Here is a 15,946-nt window from a genome sequence, read left to right on the forward strand (position 1 = left end):
GCCATCGTGCCGTTGTTTTTTTGTATATTTTAGAAACCTCACCGTGCAGGGGAGGTTCTGCCGTTTTTTTAAATGACAGTATTTTATTCCATTTTTGTAGAGAAGAGCCGTCGGAGCCGAGTCGGTGTTCCCGTCGCCGTGCTGGTCTGCCTGCATCGCGTCGCCTCACCATTGCACCGACCCGCCATGGCCCCGCTAGCCTGACTCCGCCGCCACCCTAGGTATAACCCCTCTTTCCGTATCATGGTTGTAGATCGCGTAACCCAGTTAGGCATCTCCCGTTCGAAAGAGATACGGTTGGAGGTATGCAGATCTTTGCATATCTATGACCGTATCTGTTTTAGATTATCCACATTTTTGGACAGCCCGCGGATGCGTAGATGGGTTAGTTTCCATGGTCTGCTCCGGTTCGAGACAGAGTTTCGGCATCACCTCCCTGTTGTTCTCCGGATACGCACTCTTCTTTGGAAGGACATGTATCTGGAGAACAGCGGGGAGGTGCTGCCGAAATTTTGTCTCGGATAGGAGTAGAGCATGGAAACTAACCTCATCTATGCATCCACGGGTGGGATTAGGACCTATCCTCACCTATTAGACAGTAGGAACACCATATAGATGCAATTGATGGTTACATTACTCGCTGATACATATGTTAGAGGATGGATGACCGTCAGTGGATGTACACAGGCTAGAGAAGTCAGAGTGATTACACCACGGAATGGATGAACAAGATCGATGCTTTCTTGAACAGTGCATTTGGCAAGGCTGCTAAAGGACATTGCCTAGTTTTGTGTCCCTGCAGCAAATGTGGAAACAGGAGAAGGGTAAACAAGGTGGACATGGGTAAACATCTTGTGAAGAATGGATTTACGTCGGACTACACCCGGTGGGTCCACCATGGTGAAGCCCATCGTATGAGAGAGGAGGTGGTGAGACCACGAGTGGAGGCTTTTGATGCTAATGCCGGGGTAGCAGACATGTTAGATGACTTTCACCAAGGATAGTTCGATGAGGGACGTGAGAAGGAGGGGATGGAGGCAGCTGCATAGGCGTTCTATGACATGATGGACTCGGCACAGAAACCCCTTCACGATCGGTCAATGGTGTCTCAACTGGATGCCATTAGACGCTTAATGGGGTTGAAGTCCAAGTTAAACTTAAGTCGAGAAGGCTTCGATAAGATGTTGGCCGTGATTGGCACCCTGCTTTCGGACGGCCACATTATGCCAAAGAGCATGTACGAGTCATAGAAACTCCTTCGTGCACTTAAGATGCCGTATGAGCAGATACATGCTTGTCCAAAGGGGTGCGTCCTATTTAGGAAAGAACACGAGCATGCAAAGTTATGTCCAATGTGTAAATCCTCTAGGTGCCTGGAGGTAGACTCTGATGATGGCCAGAAGAGGCAACTTACGATCCCCGTGAAAATCCTACGGTACCCTCTGTTCCTACCGAGGATCCAACGGCTATACATGACCGAGGAATCCATGAAACAGATGACATGGCACAAAAATGGTAAATAGTACAATCCTGACAAGATGGTACATCTATCCGATGGTGAAGCTTGGATCCGCTTTAATGACAAACATCGTGACAAAGCAGATGAGGCTCGTAATGTATGTGTCGCGCTGGCAACAGAGGGGTTCAATCCTTATGGAATGATGGCTGCCCCATACACATGTTGGCCCGTCTTCATTATCCCCCTTAATCTCCCCCCCGGTGTCTACTTTCAACGACATAACATATTCTTGTCGTTGATAATTCCTGGACACCTAGGGAGTAATATGGGTGTGTTCATAGAGCCCGTGATTGATGAATTGGTCCATGCTTGGGACGAAGGGATATGGACATACGATTGAGCTACAAAGACAACCTTCAAAATGCACGTTTGGTACCACTACTCCCTACATGACTGAAAGGTCCTAATATGGCTAGAGGGGGTGAAAGGTCCTAATGGCTAGAGGGGGGGGGTGAATAGCCTAATAAAAATTTCTACAACAACACTTAACAAAAAGGTTAGACAATTATGAGGCGAAGCAAGTGTTGAGCTAGCCTACTCAAAAATGCAAGCCACCTACCACAATTCTAGATTAGATAGTATCTATTCACTCAATAGCTATGACACTACTCTATGTTAGTGTGCTCTCAAAGGCTAACTAAAGAGCTACACTAACCAAGCAAGCAAGCTAGCTACACTAAAGAGCTTGACAACTAGTTTGCAGTAAAGTAAAGAGAGTGATCAAGAAGGTTATACCACCGTGTCGAGGAGTGAACCAATCAATCACAAGAATCAATATTAATGAAGACCAATCACCTCAGAATCAAAGGATGAACACAATGATTTTTTTACCGAGGTTCACTTGCTTGCCGGCAAGCTAGTCCTCGTTGTGGCGATTCACTCACTTGGAGGTTCACGCGCTAATTGGCTTCACACGCCAAACCCTCAATAGGGTGCCGCACAACCAACACAAGATGAGGATCACACAAGCCACGAGCAATCCACTAGAGTACCTTTTGGCGCTCCACCGGGGAAAGGTCAAGAACCCCTCACAATCACCACGATCAGAGCCGGAGACAATCACCACCCTCCGCTCAACGATCCTCGCTGCTCCAAGCCGTCTAGGTGGCGGCAACCACCAAGAGTAACAAGCGAAATCCGCAGCGAAACACGAACACCAAGTGCCTCTAGATGCAATCACTCAAGCAATGCACTTGGATCACTCCCAATCTCACTATGATGATGAATCAATGATGGAGATGAGTGGGAGGGCTTTGGCTAAGCTCACAAGGTTGCTATGTCAATGAAAATGGCCAAAGTTTGTGAGCTACAGCCGGCCATGGGGCTTAAATATAAGCCCCCATGAAATAGAGCCGTTATACCCCTTCATTGGGCATAATACGGGCTGACCGGACGCTCCGGTCCAACTGACCGGAAGCTGCTCCTCAGCGTCCGGTCACCTGATGGCGGCCACGTGTCTCCTGCGTTCAACGCTGATCGTTTGATCTCAATGGTTGAAATGTTGACCGAACGCTCCGACAGAGCTGACCGGACACTGGACCCTCAGCGTCTGGTCGTTTATAGTAAGGGTCCAAAACATGTTTTTGCCGACCGGACACGTCCGGTCATGCTTGACCGGACACAACCCAACGTCTGATGCTTAACCCTAATCATTGTGCCGACCGACCACTCGATCGGATGCAGCCCTTCAGCGTCCGGTCAGTTGACCGACGCCAGCATCAATGCGACCAACTCCATTTCACTTCTAACTTCTCCACCCTTGCTCAAATGTGCCAACCACCAAGTGTATCACCTTGTGCACATGTGTTAGCATATTTTCACAAACATTTTCAAGGGTGTTAGTTCTCCACTAGATCCTAAATGCATATGCAATGAGGTAGAGCATCTAGTGGCACTTTGATAACTGCATTCCGATACGAGTTTCACCCCTCTTAATAGTACGTCTATCAAACCTAAATGTGATCACACTTTCTAAGTGTCTTGATCACTAAAACAAAATAGCTCCTACAAATTATACCATTGCCTTGAGCTTTTTGTTTTTCTCTTTCTTCTTTTCAAGTTTAAGCCCTTGATCATCACCATGCCATCACCATTGTCATGCTATGATCTTCATTAGCTTCTCCACTTGAAGTGTGCTACCTATCTCATGATCACTTGATAAACTAGGTTAGCACTTAGGGTTTCATCAATTCACCAAAACCAAACTAGAGCTTTCAGGGGGTGAATAGCATATTTAAAAATCTACAAATCAACTAGAGCAATTTGATTAGTATGACAAATAGCGAAATGCAAACTTGCCCTAGCTCTACAAGGGTTGCAAGCCACCTATCCAACAATTCTAGTTGCAATGATTACTAGGCACGCAACTTGCAATGTTACTACTCACTAAAAGCTCTCAAACTTGCTACTCTAAAGAGCTCCACTAGATGAACTTAAAATAACAAAGCAAGCTCTCAATTCTAATTACACTAAAGAACTTGGCACAACTAGTTTGCAAGAAATAAATGAGTGAGTAGGGTGATTATACCGCCGTGTAGAGGAGTGAACCAATCACAATATGAATACTAAATCAATCACTGGGAGAGTTCCAAAGGGCAAGAGACAACCAATTTTTCTCTCAAGGTTCACGTGCTTGCCGGCACGCTAGTCCCCATTGTGTCGACCAACACTTGGTGGTTCGGCGGCTAAGAGGTGTTGCACGAACCTCGTCCACACAATAGGACACCGCAAGAACCTACCCACAAGTGAGGTAACTCAATGACACGAGCAATCCACTAGAGTTACCTTTCGGCGCTCCACCGGGGAAGGCACAAGACCCCTCACAATCACCACAATCGAAGCCGGAGACAATCACCAACCTCCACTCAACGATCCTCGCTGCTCCAAGCTGTCTAGGTGGCGGCAACCACCAAGAGAAACAAGTGAAACCCACAGCAAAACACGAATACCAAGTGCCTCTAGATACAATCACTCAAGCAATGCACTTGGATTCTCTCCCAATCTCACAATGATGATGAATCAATGATGGAGATGAGTGGGAGGGCTTTGGCTAAGCTCACAAGGTTGCTATGTCAATGCAAATGGCCAAGAAAGTGAGCTTATGCCGACCATGGGGCTTAAATAGAAGCCCCAACGAAATAGAGCCGTTGGGCTACTCACTGCACTGAACACGGGCCAACCGGATGCTCTGGTCATATTGATCGGACGCTGGACCTCAGTGTCTGGTCGTGTGATGTGCGCCATGTGTTATTGGCTTCAAACACCGATCGCCTGATTTCAATGGTCAAGTGATGACCGGACACGTCAGTTAGAAAGTGATCGAACGCTGGATCTCAGCGTCCGGTCATTTCTAGTAAGGTTCCAAACACGACATTTCACGACCGGACGCGTCCGGTCATGCTCGACCGGACACACCCTGTGTCTGGTCACTCAATGTTTCCTCTGTGCGCCTTACGTCAGTGTACGTCAGCACTGACCGGACTAAGACCATGAGCGTCCAGTTAGTTTACACTCTAGCATCCGATCACAAGACCGAGACAGTGTGCTTTCTGCTATCACTGACCGGACGCTAGACCTAAGCGTCCGGTCACTGCACCACCAGCGTCCGGTCACTCTGTAAACCCCTGTCTTTTCTGTATAGGGCGCCGGTGACACCGTCGGACTGTCCACACTCTACGGGCGGACACTCCACCAGTGAAGTTTCTAACCCTTGCTCAACTGTGCCAACCACCAAGTGTATCACCTTGTGCACATGTGTCAGCATATTTTCACAAAACATTTTCAAGGGTGTTAGCACTCCACTAGATCCTAAATGCATATGCAATGAGTTAGAGCATCTAGTGGCACTTTGATAACCGCATTTCAATACGAGTTTCACCCCTCTTAATAGTATGGCTATCTAACCTAAATGTGATCACACTCGCTAAGTGTCTTGATCACCGAAACAAAATGGCTCCTACTATTTATACCTTTGCCTTGAGCCTTTTGTTTTTCTCTTTCTTCTTTTCCAAGTTCAAGCATTTGATCATTACCATGCCATCACCATTGTCATGATCTTCGCCATTTCTTCATCACTTGGAGTAGTGCTACCTATCTCACAATCACTTTGATAAACTAGGTTAGCACTTAGGGTTTCATCAATTAACCAAAACCAAACTAGTGCTTTCAATCTCCCCCTTTTTGGTAATTGATGACAACCCTTTCACAAGATATGAATTGTAATTTAATTGAATCCATGTTGCTTGTCCAAGCATATTTACCATGTGTAAAAGAATATGGACAAGTTTTATGAACTCCAAATGGTAGCAATTGCTCCCCCTACATATGTGCTAAGAGTTTGGATTGTATCTTACACACATGCTTAGATAGGAAATATAGGAGGCAATTTCTACCATATGATGCTAAGGTATAAGAGATGGATCTTTGAAGCGTGATACCAATCGGAGTGCACCAATATACTATCCTTAGCACCATTAGTAACTAGACATACACAAAAACTAGAATACCCCGTGAGATCAATATTAGAAGCAAGGGTCTAGTTTTCATAATGTGAGCATGAGTCTAGTTACTTAGCCTATGCATGCTAGTTCTTCATTTCATCATTTAAACCTATAACTAGCATACACCACACAAGACTTGTGCTATGCAAGCAAATATATAAAATGCACATCAAAATGCAACATACAAGTTTATGAGCTTGCTCCCCCTACTTGTGTGCATTTTTTATTGATCCCCTTACAATATCATTTCATTTGTTTGCTCCTCCTATCTTACTATCTTTGTGAATTTCTCTCCCCCTTTATCAACAATTAGCACAAAAGGTGAGCTCAAATTATAGATAGGTTGGGGGTGAAACAATGTGAAATGAGGATCATTTTCCCAATTTGGTTCAATTTCCCAATTTGGTTCAATCTAGATCACTTGCAAAAGATATTTAGCTCAGTTTGATCCAAGGACAAGCTTTTTCACACCTCCAAATAAGGGTTATCTTGTACCATGTTGAGCTAAACACTTATACCTTATTTTCTAGATCAAACACTAGGTTTACAAGCCTACAAACATGTCATATGCTACCACTAGATCATTTCAAGTATACAAGCAATAGTGGTACCATACAAGCATCAAATTCGTTTGATTTTCATGAATGAGCCTATTTAAATGCGAAAGATGTCTAGATGCACTAAACATGTCCTTAGAAAGGATGTATGCCATGCCAATCAACTTTTACCTTGAATTGCTCGAAGGAGAGGCATGCCATATAAATTGGGGGTGCATCAACACATATTGGAGAAGTCAAGTATGTTCAATTCATTCCTTAGCTTGCAAAACCTCTTCTCATCAAGTGGCTTGGTGAAGATATCGGCAAGTTGATCTTCGGTGCCCACACTCTCAATGCAAATGTCCCCCTTTTGTTGGTGATCTCTTATGAAATGATGATGGACATCAATATGCTTTGTTCTTGAATGTTGAACCGGGTTGTTAGTGAGCTTTATGGCACTCTCATTGTCACATAGCAATGGCACTTGCTTGAATTTAATTCCAAAGTCACTAAAAGTAGCCTTCATCCAAAGTAATTGAGCACAACAACTACCGGCCGAAATGTACTCCGCTTCGGCGGTTGAAAGTGCTACACTATTTTGCTTCTTTGATGACCAAGATACAAGTGATCTTCCCAATAGTTGACATGTGCCCGATGTGCTCTTTCTCTCAACTTTGCATCCCGCATAATCAGAGTTCGAATATCCAATCAACTCAAATCTTGCTTCTTTGGGATACCACAATCCAATATTTTGTGTATGCTTCAAGTACCTCAATATTCTCTTTGTTGCCTTAAAATGACTTTCTCTTGGTGAGGCTTGAAATCTAGCACACATACATACACTAAACATCACATCCGGCCTTGATGCGGTCACATAGAGTAGGCTTCCAATCATAGACCGATACATCTTTTGATCCACCATGTTGCCACTAGCATCACTATCCAAGCTTCCACTTGTCCCCATTGGTGTACTAATAGCTTTAGCATCATCCATTCCAAACTTTTTGAGCATGTCCTTGATATACTTGCCTTGACTCACAAATGTGCCATTCTTCATTTGCTTGATTTGAAGACCAAGGAAGTAGCTAAGCTCTCCAATCATGGACATCTCAAACTCATTTGCCATCATCTTGCCAAACTCCTCACAAAAATCTTGATTTGTTGATCCAAAAATGATATCATCAACATAGATTTGCATTACAAACAAGTCATTTCTAAGCTTCTTGGTGAAGAGAGTGGTGTCAACCTTTCCCATCTTGAACCCCTTAGAGAGTAGGAAATCCCTCAATCTCTCATACCATGCTCTAGGTGCTTGTTTTAATCCATACAAAGCATTTCTTAACTTATAAACATGGTTGGGTTTCTTTTTATCTTCAAAACTAGGAGGTTGCTCAACATACACAAGCTCATTGATGTACCCATTAAGAAATGCACTCTTCACATCCATTTGGTACAACTTTATGTTGTGGGCACAAGCATAGGCTAACAAGATCCTAATTGCTTCCAATCTTGCAATCGGGGCATATGTTTCTCCAAAGTCAAGACCTTCAACTTGAGTGTAACCTTGAGCCACTAATCTTGCTTTGTTCCTTATTACTATCCCATCTTGATCTTGCTTATTCCGAAAGACCCACTTGGTTTCAATCACATTATGATCCTTAGGCCTCTCAACTAACTCCCATACTTGGTTTCTTGTAAAGTTGTTTAGCTCTTCATGCATAGCATTGACCCAATCAACGTCCCTCAAAGCTTCATCTATCTTCTTAGGTTCAATGGATGACACAAAAGAGAAATGCTCACAAAATGAAGCCAATCTTGATCTAGTTTGCACACCTCTTGAAATATCACCAATGATAGTGTCCAATGGATGATCTCTTGCAACATTGGTTGGTTGGAGCACTTGCACTTGATTGCTTGCATTAGATTGATTACTTGGTCGAGATGATGAACTAGCCACTTGTTGTTGATCTTGCACTTTGCCATCACTAGTCCTTGCTTGAACTTGATCATGAGAACCACTAGCTTGCACATTTGAGTTAGAGAGCACCTCATTCTTGTCATCTTCAACATCAATCACCTCTCTAGGCCTTATATCACCAATGTCCATGTTCTTTATTGCATTGACCAATTGAGTGCCTCTTACATCATCTAGATTCTCATCTTCCTCTTGGGAACCATTTGTTTCATCAAATTCCACATCATGAACCTCCTCAAGAGTACCACTAGCCAAATTCCAAACTCTATAAGCCTTGCTAGTAGTGGAGTAACCAAGCAAGAAACCTTCACCACATTTCTTTTCAAACTTGCTCAATCTAGTGCCTTTCTTTAATATGTAGCATTTACAACCAAAAACCCAAAAGTATGTTATGTTGGGCTTTCTTCCATTCAATAGCTCATAAGGTGTCTTCTCCATCATGGGGTGACAATAGAGTCGGTTGCTATAATAGCAAGCCATGTTGATTGCTTCGGCCCAAAATGAATGACTCACATTGTACCCACTCAACATTGATCTTGCCATGTCAATCAAAGTTCTATTCTTCCTTTCAACTAAGCCATTTGATTGAGGAGTGTACTTGGCCGAGAATTGATGTCTAATTCCAAATTCATCACACAACTCATCAATTCTAGTGTTCTTGAATTCACTTCCATTGTCACTTCTCACTTTCTTTATGGTTGTTTCAAATTCATTGTGAATGCCCTTGACAAATGATTTGAATATTGCAAACACATCACTCTTGTCTACTAGAAAGAATACCCATGTGTATCTAGTGAAATCATCCACAATCACAAATCCATATTTGTTTCCACCAATGCTAGTGTATGTGGTTGGTCCAAACAAGTCCATGTGCATCAACTCAAATGCCTTAGATGTGCTCATCATGCTTTTCTTAGGATGTGTGTTACCAACTTGTTTTCTGGCTTGACATGCACTACATAGTTTATCCTTTTCAAATGTGACATCTTTCAAGCCTCTAACTAAATCATGCTTGATCAACTTGTTCAATTGTTTCATTTCAACATGACCAAGCCTTCTATGCCATAACCAACCCATGCTAGACTTAGTGATCAAATATGTTGTCAATTGAGCTTCTCTAGCATTGAAATCAATTAAGTATAGATTCTCATATCTAAATCCTTTGAATATCAAGTTAGAGCCATCTACACTTATGATCTCTACATCATCCACACCAAATATGCACTTGAAACCAAGATCACATAATTGAGCTACTGACAATAAGTTGAAGTTCAAGCTCTCTACTAGTAAGACATTGGAAATGCTCAAATCATTGGATATTGCAATCTTACCAAGCCCTTTGACCTTGCCTTTGCCATTGTCACCAAATGTGATACTATCAATCCCATTGCTCTTGTTTTCATTGATTGAATTGAACATTCTTGGATCACCGGTCATGTGTTGTGTGCACCCACTATCAAGCACCCAATGCCTTCCTCTAGCTTTATAATTGACCGACAAAAGAGGATCAATTCTTTTTAGGTACCCAAACTTGCTTGGGTCCTTGAAGGTTAGTTACCAAGGTCTTTGGTGCCCAAATGGCCTTCTTCTTTGGGCCCACAATTGGTGTACTAATGAACTTAGCCTTCACACTATTGGCACCCTTAACAAGCATATACCAAGAATCAAATTTAATTGAGGATACATTAGGTAGCTTGTTCTTGTTAATCTTGCAATATTTCTCTATATGCCCAACTTGCTTGCATCTATTGCAAAACCGACCATTGCCCTTCACAAAGCTAACTTTAGGGAGTGACAAAGGCCACTTTACCTTTCTTGGGGATATAGCCTAATCTCTCTTTGTTGAGAGAAAACCTTTAGCTACCCAAGCACTTTAGCAAGCGGGCATCTCCACCATAGGCATTGCCTAAGGCACGAGTGAGCTCATTCACCTCCTTCTTGAGGGTCTCATTTTGCACCATTAGTGAGGCATCACAAGAGAGACCATCACTCAGAGGTGAAGTGGAAGTGGTAGTGCTATAAGAAGAGTTAGTGGGAGCAACTACAATGGGCTTTAAAAAAGATTCATCAATAAGATCACAAGTTAGTCCCACATCACATGATAAGATCACTTGCTCCTTCTTGGCTTCCTCCACTTTGACTTGCTCAATGAGAGAGGAGTGAGCCTTTTCAAGCTTAGAGTGAGCTTTGCCAAGCTTCTCATGGGCTTCCATTAGCCTCTCATGAGTGGCATTGAGCTCATCAAAGGACTCAAGAAATTTTACCTTCTTGCGTAATTCTTTGCACTCCTTTCTCTTCATCTCATTGCAAGCATGCACTTGCTCACACATGTCCAAGAGTTCTTCCTTGGTGTACTCCTCATCCTCCTCATCATCATTATCATCATTCCTACAAGTATCACTTTCACATTCATCATCATCACTCACATCATATTTTACCTTGGTAGGCTTTGCCATGAGGCATGTCGATGGAGTGTCAAAGATGGAGAGCTTGTCATTGATGGCGATGCTTGCTAGTGCTCTCTTGATAGATTTCTTGTCATCATCACTAGAGCTATCACTATCTAAAGAGCCATCACTATCTAAAGAGCCATCACTATCCCATGTGACCACATAGCCTCCACCTTTCTTCTTCTTTTGGAAGGCCATTCTCTTCTCCTTCTTTTCTTTCTTATCCTTTTTGAGCTTCTTCTTCTCATCCTCATCATTGTCACTATTGTAGGGACAATTTGCTACAACGTGATCGGGGCTCTTGCAATTGTAGCATCTTCTCACATATTCGTTGCTTTTGGTGTGATCTCTTCTCTTTCTTGCACCATAGCCCTTCTTCTTCATGAATTTTCCCATCTTGCAGACAAAGAGGGCCATAGCTTCATCATCAATATCACTAAGATCATCATCATCACTTGATTCTTTCCTAGACTTGCCCTTGTTCTTGGATGGTGATGAGCTAGCCTTGAATGCTATACTCTTCTTCTTCTTCTCTTCTTCTTATCATCCTTGTCACCCCCCTCCCTTTCCACATGGTATGTCTCTTGGGTCATGACATCACCTAGTACTTGGTTGGGGGCAATCTCCTTCAATCCTCCTGTTATGATGAGCAATCTCAACATCTCAAATCTTGGAGGTAGGCACATCAAGAACTGATGAGAGACATCATCATCCTTGATCTTCTCTCCCAATGCCTTCAAATCATTGACAATCACTTGAAAACGATGGAACATCTCCGGAATGCTCTCATCTTCCTTCATCTTGAAGCTTGTCAATTTATGCTTGAGGATATACAACTTGGCACTCTTCATCACTGGTGTGCCCTCATATGTTTCCTCCAATCTCTTCCACACCTCATTTGCTCTTTCACAATCCTTGATTTGCTCAAACACCTTGGAATCAATGGCATTGTATATGGTGTTGAGAGCCATTGTATTGCATTGCTTGTTGATCTTATCTTGGTTGGTGGGATCATCGGGATCAATGATAGCATAGTCATTCTCGGTCACTTCCCATACTTAATCATTGATTGAACCAAGATACATCCTCATCTTTCTCTTCCAATAATCATAGCATGTGCCATCAAAGAACGGTGGTTTGCCCCCCACATGGTTGAACACAACTTGAGCCATAATTTAACATCGAGGTTGTTAAGCCTTTAATCAAATGGTGACCATGGCTCTGATACCACTTGAAAGGTCCTAATATGGCTAGAGGGGGGTGAATAGCCTATTTAAAAATCTACAAATCAACTAGAGCAATTTGATTAGTATGATAAATAGCGAAATGCAAACTTGCTCTAGCTCTACAAGGGTTGCAAGACACCTATCCAACAATTCTAGTTGTAATGATTACTAGGCATGCAACTTGCAATGTTACTACTCACTAAAAGCTCTCAAACTTGCTACTCTAAAGAGCTCTACTAGATGAACTTAAAATAACAAAGCAAGCTCTCAATTCTAATTACACTAAAGAACTTGCCACAACTAGTTTGCAAGAATATAAATGAGTGAGTAGGGTGATTATACCGCCGTGTAGAGGAGTGAACCAATCACAATATGAATACTAAATCAATCACCGGGAGAATTCCAAAGGGCAAGAGACAACCAATTTTTCTCCTGAGGTTCACGTGCTTGCCGGTGGTTCGCTTGGTGGTTCGGCAGCTAAGAGGTGTTACATGAACCTTGTCCACACAATAGGACACCGTAAGAACCTACCCACAAGTGAGGTAACTCAATGACACGAGCAATCCACTAAAGTTACCTTTCGGTGCTCCGCCGGGGAAGGCACAAGACCCCTCACAATCACCACGATTGGAGCCAGAGACAATCACCAACCTCCACTCAATGATCCTCGCTGCTCCAAGCCATCTAGGTGGTGGCAACCACCAAGAGAAACAAGTGAAACCCATAGCAAAACACAAATACCAAGTGCCTCTAGATGCAATCACTCAAGCAATGCACTTGGATTCTCTCCCAATCTCACAATGATGATGAATCAATGATGGAGATGAGTGGGAGGGCTTTGGCTAAGCTCACAAGGTTGCTATATCAATGCAAATGGCCAAGAAAGTGAGCTTAAGCCGGCCATGGGGCTTAAATAGAAGCCCCCACGAAATAGAGCCATTGGGCTACTCACTACACTGAACACGGGCCGACTAGACGCTCCGATCATATTGACCGGACGCTGGACCTCAGCGTCCGGTCGTGCGATGTGCGCCACGTGTTATCGGCTTCAAACGCCGATCGCCCGATTTCAATGGTCAAGTGATGACCGGACACGTCAGTTAGAAAGTGACCGGACGCTGGATCTCAGCGTCCGGTCATTTCCAGTAAGGTTCCAAACACGACATTTCATGACCGAACACACCCTACGTTCGGTCACTCAATGTTTCCTCTGTGCGCCTTACGTCAGCGTATGTCTGCACTGACCGGACTCAGACCATGAGCGTCCGGTCAGTTTACACTCCAGCGTTCGGTCACAAGACCGAGACAGTATGCTTTCTGCTATCACTGATCGGACGCTAGACCTCAGCGTCCGGTCACTGCACCACCAACGTCCGGTCACTCTGTAAACCCCTATCTTTTCTGTATAGGGCGCCGGTGGCACCGTCGGACTATCCACACTCTACGGGCGGACACTCCACCGGTGAAGTTTCTAACCCTTGCTCAACTGTGCCAACCACCAAGTGTATCACCTTGTGCACATGTGTTAGCATATTTTCACAAAACATTTTCAAGGGTGTTAGCACTCCACTAGATCCTAAATGCATATGCAATGAGTTAGAGCATCTAGTGGCACTTTGATAACCGCATTGCAATACGAGTTTCACCCCTCTTAATAGTATGGCTATCTAACCTAAATGTGATCACACTCGCTAAGTGTCTTGATCACCGAAATAAAATGGCTCCTACTATTTATACCTTTGCCTTGAGCCTTTTGTTTTTCTCTTTCTTCTTTTCCAAGTTCAAGCATTTGATCATTACCGTGCCATCACCATCGTCATGATCTTCGCCATTTCTTCATCACTTGGAGTAGTGCTACCTATCTCACAATCACTTTGATAAACTAGGTTAGCACTTAGGGTTTCATCAATTAACCAAAACCAAACTAGAGCTTTCAATGACTTCCTGGCATATGGGATATTCTGCGCCTGGTGTGTTCACGAGAAGTTCCCATGCCCAATATATAAGGAAGGTGTGAGGTTCATTTGGTTGCAGAAGGGTGGCAAGTATACGTCGTTCGATAGACATCGTCAATTCCTACCTCTTGACCATCCATTCAGACAAGACATCAATAACTTTATGAAAGGTGTCAAAGTGACAAACCCTGCACTATGGATGATGACTGGTGATGAGGTTCATGCTCAGATAGATGCTCTCGTGCCCAATGAAGAAGGTGGTTTTGTGGGATATGGTGAGCAACATATGTGGACTCATATCTCAGGCATGACAAGGCTCCCCTATTTCGATGACCTTCTTCTGCCACATAACATTGATGTAATGCACACTGAAAAGAATGTCGTCGAGGCACTTTGGGCAACACTCATGGACACTAAAAAATCTAAGGACAACCCTAAGGCTAGAGTGGACCTGGCAACGTTGTGCGATAGACCAAATCAAGAGATGTAGCCTCCTAGTCGTGGTAAGACCCGGAGAAGGCCTAAGGCTGATTTCGTCTTGAAAAAGGACCAAAGGAGGGAAGTACTTGAATGGATCCAGACACTAATGTTCCCTGATGGGTATGCAGCGAATCTAAAGGGGGGAGTGAACTTAGGCACTCTACGAGTCAACGGGATGAAGAGTCATGACTACCACATATGGATTGAGTGGCTTCTTTCAGCGATGGTTCAAGGTTATGTCTTGGAGCATGTCTGGCAAGTGCTGGCAGAGTTGAGCTACTTATTTCACTAGCTTTGTGCCAAGGAGCTCTCTTGGACAGTCATTGATGACTTGGAAAAAGCGGCACCCGTGTTGCTCTGTAAGTTGGAGAAGATCTTTCCACCCGGCTGCTTCTTGCCGATGCGGCATTTGATTGTGCACCTCTCGTATGAGGCATGGATGGGGGGGCCCATGCAGTACTATTGGTGCTATCCAATTGAGAGATGTCTGAAGACTCTTCACAAAAAATGTAGAAATAAAGACAAAATTGAGGCTTCCATTGTAGAGGCATACATTCTAGAGGAGGTGTCGAACTTCATAGAGAAATACTACATTGAGAACCTTCCTAGCATTTATAATCCACCCCCTTGTTACAATGCTGGCGAAAATGAATCGAACCTCAGCCTTTTCTAAGGGCAACTCAGAAGCGCAAATGCATCGACCACTAAGCAATTGAAAAATCAAGAGTGGTGCAGTATCATGCTATATGTGTTGACCAACCTTGTCGAGGTGCAGCCGTTCATTGGGTAAGTTCTGAACGAACTTGTTTCATTTCACCGTATGTCCTTGTTTCTTCATCCAACCCCCTTGTTTCTCGTTGGTACAGAGAATTTCTTCGTCAATCCTGGCATGGATCAAGGCAACCTACCCTGCAAGAAAATGAAACCCTTCTTTCACAGGGTGCGGGACCAGAGAGCCCCGATTTCATTTGTTGGTTCAAACAGAAAGCCCAAACTGATGCGCCTATAAGTGACGAGCTGAGACAGGTTGCAAACAGCTGTGCCGTTAGGGTCAAGTCATGTCGGGTTCATAAACCCGGGGTCCCTTGGAGACCGGCTTCCATGCCAGGGCTCGGCCCAGGAGGATGGCCTTTTTTTCTTCTAGACCGGCCCGAGAGTCTAAATTCAATAGACCGGAGCACTCGCTTCAGGCCCTGGCTGCCTTCGGCCCATCTTTCTGACCGGAGCACTAGCTCAGGCTTAGGCCAACTCTGAACGGCCTCTCCAATCAGAGGCGTTAGGCCCCAGCCGCCTTAGCACGACC

The sequence above is a fragment of the Miscanthus floridulus genome, chromosome 7, assembly GCF_019320115.1.
Source record: "Miscanthus floridulus cultivar M001 chromosome 7, ASM1932011v1, whole genome shotgun sequence".
NCBI lineage: Eukaryota > Viridiplantae > Streptophyta > Magnoliopsida > Poales > Poaceae > Miscanthus > Miscanthus floridulus.